The sequence below is a fragment of the Hyla sarda genome, chromosome 3 (genome assembly GCF_029499605.1).
Source record: "Hyla sarda isolate aHylSar1 chromosome 3, aHylSar1.hap1, whole genome shotgun sequence".
NCBI lineage: Eukaryota > Metazoa > Chordata > Amphibia > Anura > Hylidae > Hyla > Hyla sarda.
In genome coordinates this window covers 411,373,863-411,384,608 of record NC_079191.1, presented here as the reverse complement: position 1 = coordinate 411,384,608, position 10,746 = coordinate 411,373,863, and the positions used below count along the sequence as shown (strand labels likewise).

Sequence of the window (10,746 nt, the reverse complement as noted above, 5' to 3'; positions counted from 1 at the left end):
GTTGTAGTTTTGCAACATTTCAGAGAGCAACAGGTTGGGAAACATCGCTATACAGAATAACATATCCGATTCCAAGAAACCGAAGGGTTAGAGCAGTGTTTTCCAGCATTTCTCCAGCTGTTGCAAAACTACAATTCCCAGCATGTCCGTACAAAACTACAACTCCCAGCATGTCTGTACAGCCTTTGGCTGTTAGAGCTCTTTATTTCACGACCCATTTATGTTGTGGTTGTGATTTTGCCTCAAATGCTTTAAAAAAAATCCACAAAAGTTTCTCACAGATTTGTGGTAAAAAAAAAAAAATAAAGCACAATTTGACGGCACTGCCTGAATACAACCTCAGGGCCCGTGCACACTACGAAATTATGAGTGGTATTCCGTTCTGAAATTCCGGTGTCCCAGAATCCCATTGCTGTTAATGGTATTCTCCTGCACAGTGCACACTACGGTACTATAATTGGAATACATTGCTGCCTATGGGGATTGACAATGTCCACCCTCGTAATGTGAGCACAGTTTTAGAGCTGTTTATATGGCGACCCATTAATTTTTAGGTTGTTATTTTGCCTCAAATGCTCAAAAAACACAATGGGGGACATTATCAAGGGATTTAGAGCTCTTTTTTTGCTTATAAAAGTGCGACTTTTGGCTGTAAGCAAAAAGCTACAAAAGAGCTTACGAAAGTGAATTTCATTTTTCACTTTGCAATGGTGAGGGATTTATCAAGTGCAGAAGTAGCAAAAAAAAGTCACAACACCTCCAAAACAGCGTAAATGTAAACCAGCCTGGAGCTGGCTTACAAAACTGCTTTGGAGGGCAGATTTTATATTTCCCGCTGGCAGCCAGGAACACAGCTCCAGCGGAAAAATGATATAACAACCCTATAACGGAACCCGGGCTGTCATCACTCTGCAGCCGCCTCGGCTCCGTCATATTTTCTCCCCGCTACCCTTACAAAAACACGGACACTGCTTTTTACCCCCCTTGTCTCCCACCCACCCATGCTGCACATCTCCCATCTGTCTGTTACCTGTTGCAAGACTACAACTCAACACATAGAAAAGTTAGGGCACTATCTCCATAATAGACCATAGGCCACTAATATATAAACACCAAAAATGGAGGCCAGAAAGAATGGTCATACACGTATTAAAGGGGTAGTCCAGTGGTGAAAAACTGGATAGCGGGTGTCGACCCCCGCACAAAGCGGCGGCCGACACGCCCCCTCAATACATCTCAATGGCAGAGCCGGAGATTGCCGAAGGCAGCGCTTCGGCTCTGCCATAGAGTTGTATTGAGGGGGCGTGTCGGCTGCCGCTAAGTGCGGAGGTCAACACGCCCCCTTCCCGCGGGCTGTCGGGGCTCCGTACAGGAGATCGCAGGGGGCCCCAACGGTCGGATCCCCCGCGATCTGTAACTTATCCCCTATCCTTAAGATAGGGGATAAGTTGTTCACCACTGAGTCACCACTGGATTACTCCTTTAATCTTTATTACAAAAAATACTAAAACAATTAGGCAGATTAAAACAAGAACAGTAATGAGAAGACGGTTACACACAGAAAAAGGAGATGAGGATATCGCATAAGGTGCCTGATAATAGTTATCAACCTACATGGTAATAGGTGGAAGATTAAAGCAGGATCACAGATAAGTAATATGTCCAATGGAATAAAAACGGCGCAACAGCAGCTACTACAATGGTAGTTATGCAATGCAAGGGTGAAGGCTGGAAGGATAGAAAGTCACAGATAGCAAGTATAAAGACTGCCCACACAATATACCCCACATACAGTACCTCGCCTCACCCTGAACGCGTTTTCGCTAAGGCTTTGTCAAGGGGCGTGTAAAGCAGTGTCCCCATCATTAGAAGCGATTGTAGCGGGGAGAAAAGTGATGCCAGCCCGGGCTCCTTTTAACATACCACAGTCCTGTGGAGTTTGTCTATCCCCTACTGAAATTTCACATTTCCTGCTGGGTCCCATGATTGGCAGGGACCGTGCAGCCAATTACGGGACCCGGCGGGAACTTTGATATTATAGAATATAACGACTTTTTACCCCCTTTTTCCCTGGCTTTTCTCTCCCTTTCTCCCCGGCTTTTTTATTCTATTTTACTTCACCTGGCCGCGCTTTGGCAGGCTCAAGTTCAGGCTGCGGGTCTTCCGGGACTGCGGTGCCTTTAAAGCATTGAAAGCATGCCAAGTGACAATCCCTGCCGGCTCCTCTACTGCGCAGCGTAAGGGACGTCATTCCCTGCAGCTGCAGTGGGTGAAAGTGTCCGTAACACCGGTGACGTCCCTTACACCGCGCAGTAGAGGAGCCGGCAGGGATTGTCACTCAGCATGCTTTCAATGCTTTACAGGCACCGCAGACCGGAAGACCCGCAGCCTCAATCTGAGCCTGCCGGAGCGCGGCCAGGTGAAATAAAATTAAAATAAAAAAGACGGGGAGAAAGTGGGAGAAAAGCCAGGGAGAAAGGGGGTGAACAGCCGGGGCTCCTGCACATCTCCCGGCCCGGCTGTGGGAATCCTGGGCGGCTGCAGTGTTATGTCAGCCCGGGCTCCCTTTGCTACAGCGCAGCAGAGTTCACTGTAATTTCAAATTTCCTGCTGGGTTCCTTGTCACAGGAACCGGCGGGAAATATGAAATTACAGTGATTTTCCTATCACCTCTGGCCAGGGAGCAGAGCGCATTACCGCCCGCTTCCCTAACTTGCTTGTCACCTGCCGCACTGCATGACTACCACTCCCAGCATGCCCTTACTGTAAGGGCATGCTGGGAGTTGCAGTTCTGCAGCGGGGCAGGTGACAGGCTTGTCACTCTCCCGCACCACACAACTACAACTCCCAGCATGTCCTTACTGTAAGGACATGCTGAGAGTTGTAGTCCTGCAGTTGGGGGGCAGGTGACAAGCTTGTCACTCGCCTGCACATATCCCACACCGCACGACTACAACTCCCAGCATGTCCTTACTGTAAGGGCATGCTTGGAGTTGTAGTCGTGCAGCACGGTAGATGTGCAGGCGAGTGACAATAAATGTATTAACCTATTTTTCGTGGGTTTTTTCTTCTCATTTCAGATCCGTGTATCCTGTGGACTCCTTAGGATTTGGTGGATTACGTTGACAACCAGCGTTTTTTCTTTGTTTAATGTTAATAAAATGGTTAACGAGGGCTTGTGGGGGAGTGTTTTTTTGGAATAAATTATTTTTTAAACGTGTTGTGTTTTTTTAAATTTTATTTACTTGACAGGCTTAGTAGTGGAAGCTGTCTAGTAGACGGAGTCCATTACTAAGCTGGGCTTACCGTTAGCCACAAAAACAGCTAGCGCTAACCCCCAATTATTACCCCGGTACCCAACGCCACAGGGGTGCCGGGAAGAGCCTGTACTAACAGGCCCAGAGCATCAAAAATGGGGCTCCTGGGCCTAAGCGGTAACAGGTTGGCATTATTTAGGCTGGGGAGGGCCAGTAACAATGGTCCTCGCCCACCCTGGTAACGTCAGGCTGTTGCTGCTTGGTTGGTATTTGGCTGAGAATAAAAATAGGAGTTTTTTTTTTTATATTTAATTATGCAAAAAAAAAAAAGCATAGGGTTCCCCCTATTTTTATTCTCAGCCAAATACCAACCAAGCAGCAACAGCCTGACATTACCAGGGTGGGTGAGGACCATTGTTCCTGGCCCTCCCCAGCCTAAATAACACCAGTCTGTTACCACCTAGGCCCAGGAATGCCATTTTTGATGCTCCGAGCCTGTTGGTAGCTGTAATAATTGGGGTTTAGCGCTAGCTGTTTTTGTCGCTAATACTAAGCCCTGGCTTTGTAATGGTCTCCGCCTATAAACAACTTCCACTACTAAGCCTGTAAAGTAAATAAAAAACAAACAAACACAACATGTTTAAAAAAAATTATTCCAAAAAAACACTCCCCCCAAAAGCCCTCGTTAACCATTTTATTAACATTAACCAAATCTAAAGTAATCCACAGGATACACAGATCTGAAATGAGAAGTAAAAAAAAAAGTTAGTACATTAAGGAGGAAAAAAGTAGTAATAAAAATGTTATAAACATATGCATATATATCGCACATTTTTTTCAAGCTGCAAAGTGGTGTTCTGAAGTCATTTATTGGTTTTTGCTTATGTGTGCTAAAAAAAATGGTGAGCCAAATTTATCAACTCCCTGTGATAGTATGATAAATGTGTCATGCATAAGCAAAACTAAAGCAAAAAAAAATGCCTACAGAACTAGCTTACAAAAGCAACAATGATAAATGTCTCCGAAAATTTTGGCTATATTTTGTTCAAAAATTTGCAACAATTCTTTGTTGCCACATACACAAAAAACATTCATATATTTGACCACCTCCCCCATTTAAACATAAACTTATAGGTAAGTAAATGATTCTAGAGGGTCTCCAAACTGGAGATTTGTTCACATTTGCATCAGAGGCTATATTTGTGTCCTATGTCGCAGACTACGTAAAAGGCCAATAAATGGAGCTGGACAGTGTTGCACAGTGGACACCAATGGATTCCATAGACTTTAATGGGGTCAGGTGGGTTTCTGATGTTAAAGGTATTCTGCAAGGGAGCACCTCGAATTCTTTATATCATGTCACTTGACAATATTGATATTTTTGTTAACCCATTGGAGACATCAGGTGTACAGGAATACCTTGCCCCTTGGGCCTTAACACACCAGGGTGTATCTGTACGCCCTGAAGTGCTATGTAACTTTGAAGCGAGTGCAGGAGCTGCTCTTGCTTCAGTAAGGCGCTCGCTTCAGAGCAGTGAGTGTCGGCTACTGTACGTAGCCGGACACTAACTTCTAATGACATGCAGTGGCAATCCCACTGCTGGCTGTCATAAACCCTTTATATGCTGTGATCAATACCGATCACAGCGTCTAAAGTTAAAGGAGATCTGTGGTACACATTTTTTATAATCCCCTTTGCCCGGGCTGCAAAAAGTAACAAAACAAACTTTAACTCGCCTTCCGGCATTCCCCCGTTGTGCCTTTATCGGTGTCTCGGTCCTCCGGTGCAGCCGGCTGCTTCCTGGGGACAGTGACTCATACTACACTCAGTGTATCGCCGGCCACAGCAATGTCCCGCCTCGGCCAGTGATAGGCTGAGCACACTGTCATGTAAGGAGCCTGGACCCTGCCTTCTCCCTGCTGTCCGGGCTCCTTACATGACAGTGTGCTCAGCCTATCACCGGCCGAGGCGGGACATCGCTACTGCCGGCGATACGCTGAGTGCAGTATGAGTCGCTGTCCGCAGTAAGAAGCTCATCACTGAAGGACCAAGACACCGATAACGGTACAAAGGGGGAACAACGGAAGGTGAGTTAAAGTTTGTTTTGTTACTTTTTGCAGCCCGAGCACAGGGGATTATAAAAAAATGTACAGTGGGGCAGAAAAGTATTTATTCATCCACGCCCCCTCCCATAGACTTGCATAGCGGATGCGGGGGGTGACGTCACACGGGGGCAGAGTCGTTACATCACGATACTCTGGCCCCATGGTCGCCACCCAGCTGTTTGTGAGCTGGCACCGCGGCGTGCAGCTCTAACAGGTGGGTGGCGAATACACGATTGCAGGGGTCCCCAGCAGCGGGATCCCCCGTGGTGAGACATCTTATCCCCCTATCCTTTGGATAGGGGTTAAGATATCTCAGGGCCGGAGAACCCCTTTAAATGTATGCTATAACACTGCACACACTGATCGTTTACATTGATCATTGGTTTCTCATAGAAAACCATTGAGCGATGATTCTGCCGCTTGACTGCTCATGCGTGGATCTCAGGCACTGAGTAGTCATTCGGCGATCGGACACCAGGAGGCAGGTAGATACCCTCCTCGTGTCCTACAGCTGTTCAGGACGCCACAATTTCACCGCGGCGGTCCCGAACAGCCCACTGAGCTAGCCAGGGGTAGTTTAGTTTGACTTTAGATGCGGCGATCAACTTTGAACGCCGCGTCTAAAGGGCTAATAGCACGCGGCACCGCGATCAGTGCCATGCGCTATTAGCCACGAGTGCCGGCCATTGTTAGAGGCTGGGCCTGCCCCGCTATGATGCAGGGTCATGCCGTGGCCCTGCGTTATAGAAAGGGAGCGGACTCAGGGCGTACAGGTACGCCCTTGGTCCTTAACAGGTTAAATAATTTATTTGCAAATTATGGCGCAAAATAAGTATTTGGTCATGAATAAAAGTTCATCTCATTACTTTGTTATATACCTTTTGTTGGCAATGACAGAGGTCAAACATTTCTGAAAGTCTTCACAAGCTTTTTACACACTGTTGCTGGTATTTTGGCCCATTCCTCCATGCAGATATCCTCTAGAGCAGTGATGGTTTCGGGCTGTTGCTGGGCAACACAGACTTTTAACTCCCTCCAAAGGTTTTCTATGGGGTTGAGATCTGGAGACTGGCTAGGCCACTCCAGGACCTTGAAATGCTTCTTACGAAACAACTCCTTCTTTGCCGGGGCGGTGTGTTTGGGATCATTGTCATGCTGAAAGACCCAGCCACGTTTCATCCTCAAAGCCCTTGCTGATGGAAGGAGGTTTTCACTCAAAATCTCATGATACATGGCCCCATTCATTCTTTCCTTTACACAGATCAGTGGTCCTGGTCCCTTAGCGGAAAAACAGTCCCAAAGCATGATGTTTCCACCCCCTTGCTTCACAATAGGAATGGTGTTCTTTTGATGCAACTCAGCATTCTTTCTCCTCCAAACACGACTAGTTGAGTTTTTACCAAAAAGTTCTACTTTGATTTCATCTGACCATATGACATTCTCCCAATACTCTTCTGGATCATCCAAATGCTCTCTAGCAAACTTCAGATGGGCCCAGACATGTTCTGGCTTAAGCAGGGGGACATGTCTGGCACTACATCATTTGAGTCCCTGGCGGTGTAGTGTGTTACTGATGGTAGCCTTTGTTACTTTGGTCCCAGCTCTCTGCAGGTCATTCACTAGGCCCCCCCGTTTGGTTCTGGGATTTTTGCTCACCGTTCTTGTGATCATTTTGACACCACGGAGTGATATCTTGTGTGGAGCCCCAGATTGAGGGAGATTATCAGTGGTCTTGTATGTCTTCCATTTTCTAATAATTGCTCCCACAGTTGATTTCTTTACACCAAGCTGCTTGCCTATTGCAGATTCAGTCTTTCCAGCCTGGTGCAGGTCTACAATTTTGTTTCTAGTGTCCTTCGAGAGCTCTTTGGTCTTAGCCATAGTGGAGTTTGGAGTGTGACTGTTTGAGGTTGTGGACAGGTGTCTTTTATACTGATAACAAGTTCAAATATGTTCCATTAATACAGGTAACGAGTGGAGGACAGGGGAGACTCTTAGGCAGCATTCACATCTCATTTTGTACATACGGGCGCCAGATCCGGCTGGGGGAGGGGCAAACCGGGCGACAAACGGAGTCAAACGGTGACTCCGGTCAGCTCAGTTTTGACCCCGTTTGTCGCTCGGTTTGCCCCTCCCCCAGCCGGATCCGGCGCCCGTATGTACAAAATGAGATGTGAATGCAGCCTAAGAGTCTTTGCAGCCTTTGACCCGTATGCGGTTTTGGACCGGACCTAAAACCATAGTATACTACGGTTTTAGGTCCGGTCCAAAACTGCATACGGGTCAAAACTGAGCTGACCGGAGTCACCTTTTGACTCCGGTCGGCTCATTAAAGTAAATGGAGTCACGGGCTAATATGGCTGGGGTACGGGAGCGCCCGGTTTGCCCCTCCCCCAGCCGGATCCGGCGCCCGTATGTACAAAACGATATGTAAATGCAGCCTTAAAGAAGTTACAGGTCTGTGAGAGCCAGAAATCTTGCTTATTTTTAGGTGACCAATTACTTATTTTCCACCATAATTTGCAAATAAATTCTTTAAAGATTAGATAATGTGATTTTATGGATTTTTTTTTCTCATTATGTCTCTCATAGTTGAGGTATACCTATGATGAAAGTTACAGGCCTCTCATCTATTTAAGTGGGAGAACTTACACAATTGGTGGCTGACTAAATACTTTTTTGCCCCAGTGTACGCTACAGATCTCCTTTAACTGTTTGCCGTCTAAGGACGAGGCGGCTCGTCCTGAGACGGCAACCGTTGTATGGTGCGGGCACCCGACTCAAATTCGAATTAATATCTCTAAAACGCTTTTACCGAATACTCTGATTCTGAGATAGTTTTTTCGTGACATACTCTACTTTATTTTGGTGGTAAATTTTCGTCGTTACTTGCATCCTTTTTTTGCTGAAAAATCCCAAAATTTCATAAAAATTTTACATTTTTCTAACTTTGAAGCTCTCTGCTTGTAAGGAAAATGGATATTCCAAATAAATAAAATTTTTATTCACAAATACAATACAGTGGTCCCTCAACATACGATGGTAATTCGTTCCAAACGACCCATCGTTTGTCGAATCCATCGTATGTTGAGGGATCCGTGCAATGTAAAGTATAGGAAGCTGTACTCACCTGTCCCCGCTGCTCCGGACCAGGTCCTCACCCTCCCGCTGCTGTTTCAGGGGCTCCTGATGCTGTCCCGCTGCTTCGGTGTCTTCTTCGCGATCCTCCGGTGTCTTGCGCATCTTCTGCAGGGTCCGGGCCTCGCTTTCTGGTGACGTTATTACGCTGCTGCGCCGGCGCGGCGTGCGTAGTGACGTAATAACGACGCCGGAAAGCAAGGCCCGGACCCTGGAGAAGATGCGCAAGACACCGGAGGATCGCGAAGTGGACCCGGAGCAGCGGGAACAGGTAAGTGAACCTGCCAGGGATGCTTAAACTGCTATCCGACAGCAGCTTAAGCATTTTGCGCTGTCGGATAGCAGTTAATGCGATGGCCCCGACATATAAAAGCATCGTATGTCGATGCTGACATCGACATGCGATGGCCTCTGAGAGGCCATCGTATGTCGATTTTATCATATGTCGGGGCCATCGTAGGTCAGGGGGGTTACTGTATGTCTATTTTATGTTGGCATCATAAAATGGACATATTTTTACTTTTTGAAAAAATTAGAGGGCTTCAAAGTAGAGCAGCAATTTTCAAAAATTTAATGAAAATTGCGAAATCTGAGGGGACAGATGTTACAGAACTACAACTTCCAGCATGCCTGGGTAGTCTAGGCATGCTGAGAGTTGTAGTTTGGCAACATCTGGAGGGCTACAGTTTGGGCACCACTGTAACAGTGGTCCCCAAACTGTGACCCTCCAGATGTTGCAAAACTACAACTCCCAGCATGCCCAGACAGCCTTTGGCTGTCTGGGCATGCTGGGAGTTGCAGTTTGGCCTTCCTAGTGGTTGCCACAGTAAAGATCACTTTACTTTCACTTTCATTCCCCCCCCCCCCCCGGCACTTCCCTACCTGAGCAAGGATCCAGCAGTTTCCAGCGACGATCAGCTGTTCCCAGGCATCTTCTCCAGGTACCGACCTCCATCTTCTCCCCATGTTCCCCTCGACATCCCGGGGTGGGCAGAATGGGGGGTTGCCCACTATCCTGCTCTGCCATTGGTCAGAATCAGTTCTGACCAATGGCAGGGGATAGGAGGAGATCGCATCACCGCGACCTCACTCCTACCCTGCAAGATGATCTGGGCTGTCACTGACAGGTCAGATCATCACTATTTTCCGGGTGATCGGGTCACCAGAAACCCGATCAGCCTGGAATAGCAGGAAATTGCATGTCTGAATTGACATGCGACTTTCTGCGATCGCCGACATGAGGGGGTCTCAGGACCCCTCTCGGCGTTTGCCTCGGACACCTGCTGAACGATTTCAGCAGGCGTGCAGTTTCGCAACCCACCCGGCGGGATGCGAAATTCACCAGAACGTATGAGTACGTGCCTGGTCCTTAAGACCCAGGGCGCAGGGACGTACTCATACGTGCCTGGTCCTTAAGGGGTTAAAAATACACCCATTAAAGGGGTTCTCCGGTGCTTAGACATCTTATCCCCTATCCTCAATGCAAGCCTACGGGAGGGTGGCGTGATAGCCGCCCCCTCCCATAGGCTTGCATTGAGGGGCGGAGCGTGACGTCACACGGGGGCGGAGGCGTGACGTCACACGCCGCCGGCCCAGTGGTCGTCGGTAATCAGACCCAGAGCGAATACGCTCCGGGGACTGATTACAAACGGGGTGCCGCGTGCAAGATCCCGGGGGTCCCCAGCGGTGGGACTCCCGCGATCAGGCATCTTATCCCCTATCCTTTGGATAGGGGATAAGATGTCTAAGCACCGGAGAACCTCTTTAACCCCTTCCTTATTAAAAGTTTAAATCACCCCCCTTTTCCCAAATTCCATATAAAAAATATGTAACCATAATAAAAATAAACATATGTGGTATCGCCGGGTGCCTAAATATCCCAACTATAAAAATATATCATTAATTAAACCGCATGGTCAATGGCGTACGCGCAAAAAAATTCCAAATTCCCAAATAGTGTATTTTTGTTCACTTTTTATATAATGAAAAAATAAATAAAGAGCAATCCAAAAGTCCGATCAATACAAAAATGGTACCGCTAAAAACTTCAGATCACGGCGGAAAAAATTAGCCCTCATACCGCCCCATACGCGTAAAAATAAAAAAAAGTTATAGGGGTCAGAAGATGACAATTTTAAACGTATTAATTTTCGTGCATGTAGGTATGATTTTTTCCAGAAGTACGACAAAATTAAATATATAAGTAGGGTATCATTTTAATCGTAGGGGCCAACAGAATAATGAT

General features: G+C 47.1%; 1 protein-coding gene across 8 annotated transcripts in view; it reads left to right on the top strand.

Moving 5' to 3' along the window:
• The window catches only part of BICRAL (BICRA like chromatin remodeling complex associated protein), a 90,494-nt gene that overhangs the window by 14,857 nt on the left and 64,891 nt on the right, over positions 1-10,746 (top strand). The gene's annotated exons all lie outside the window — the stretch shown is intronic.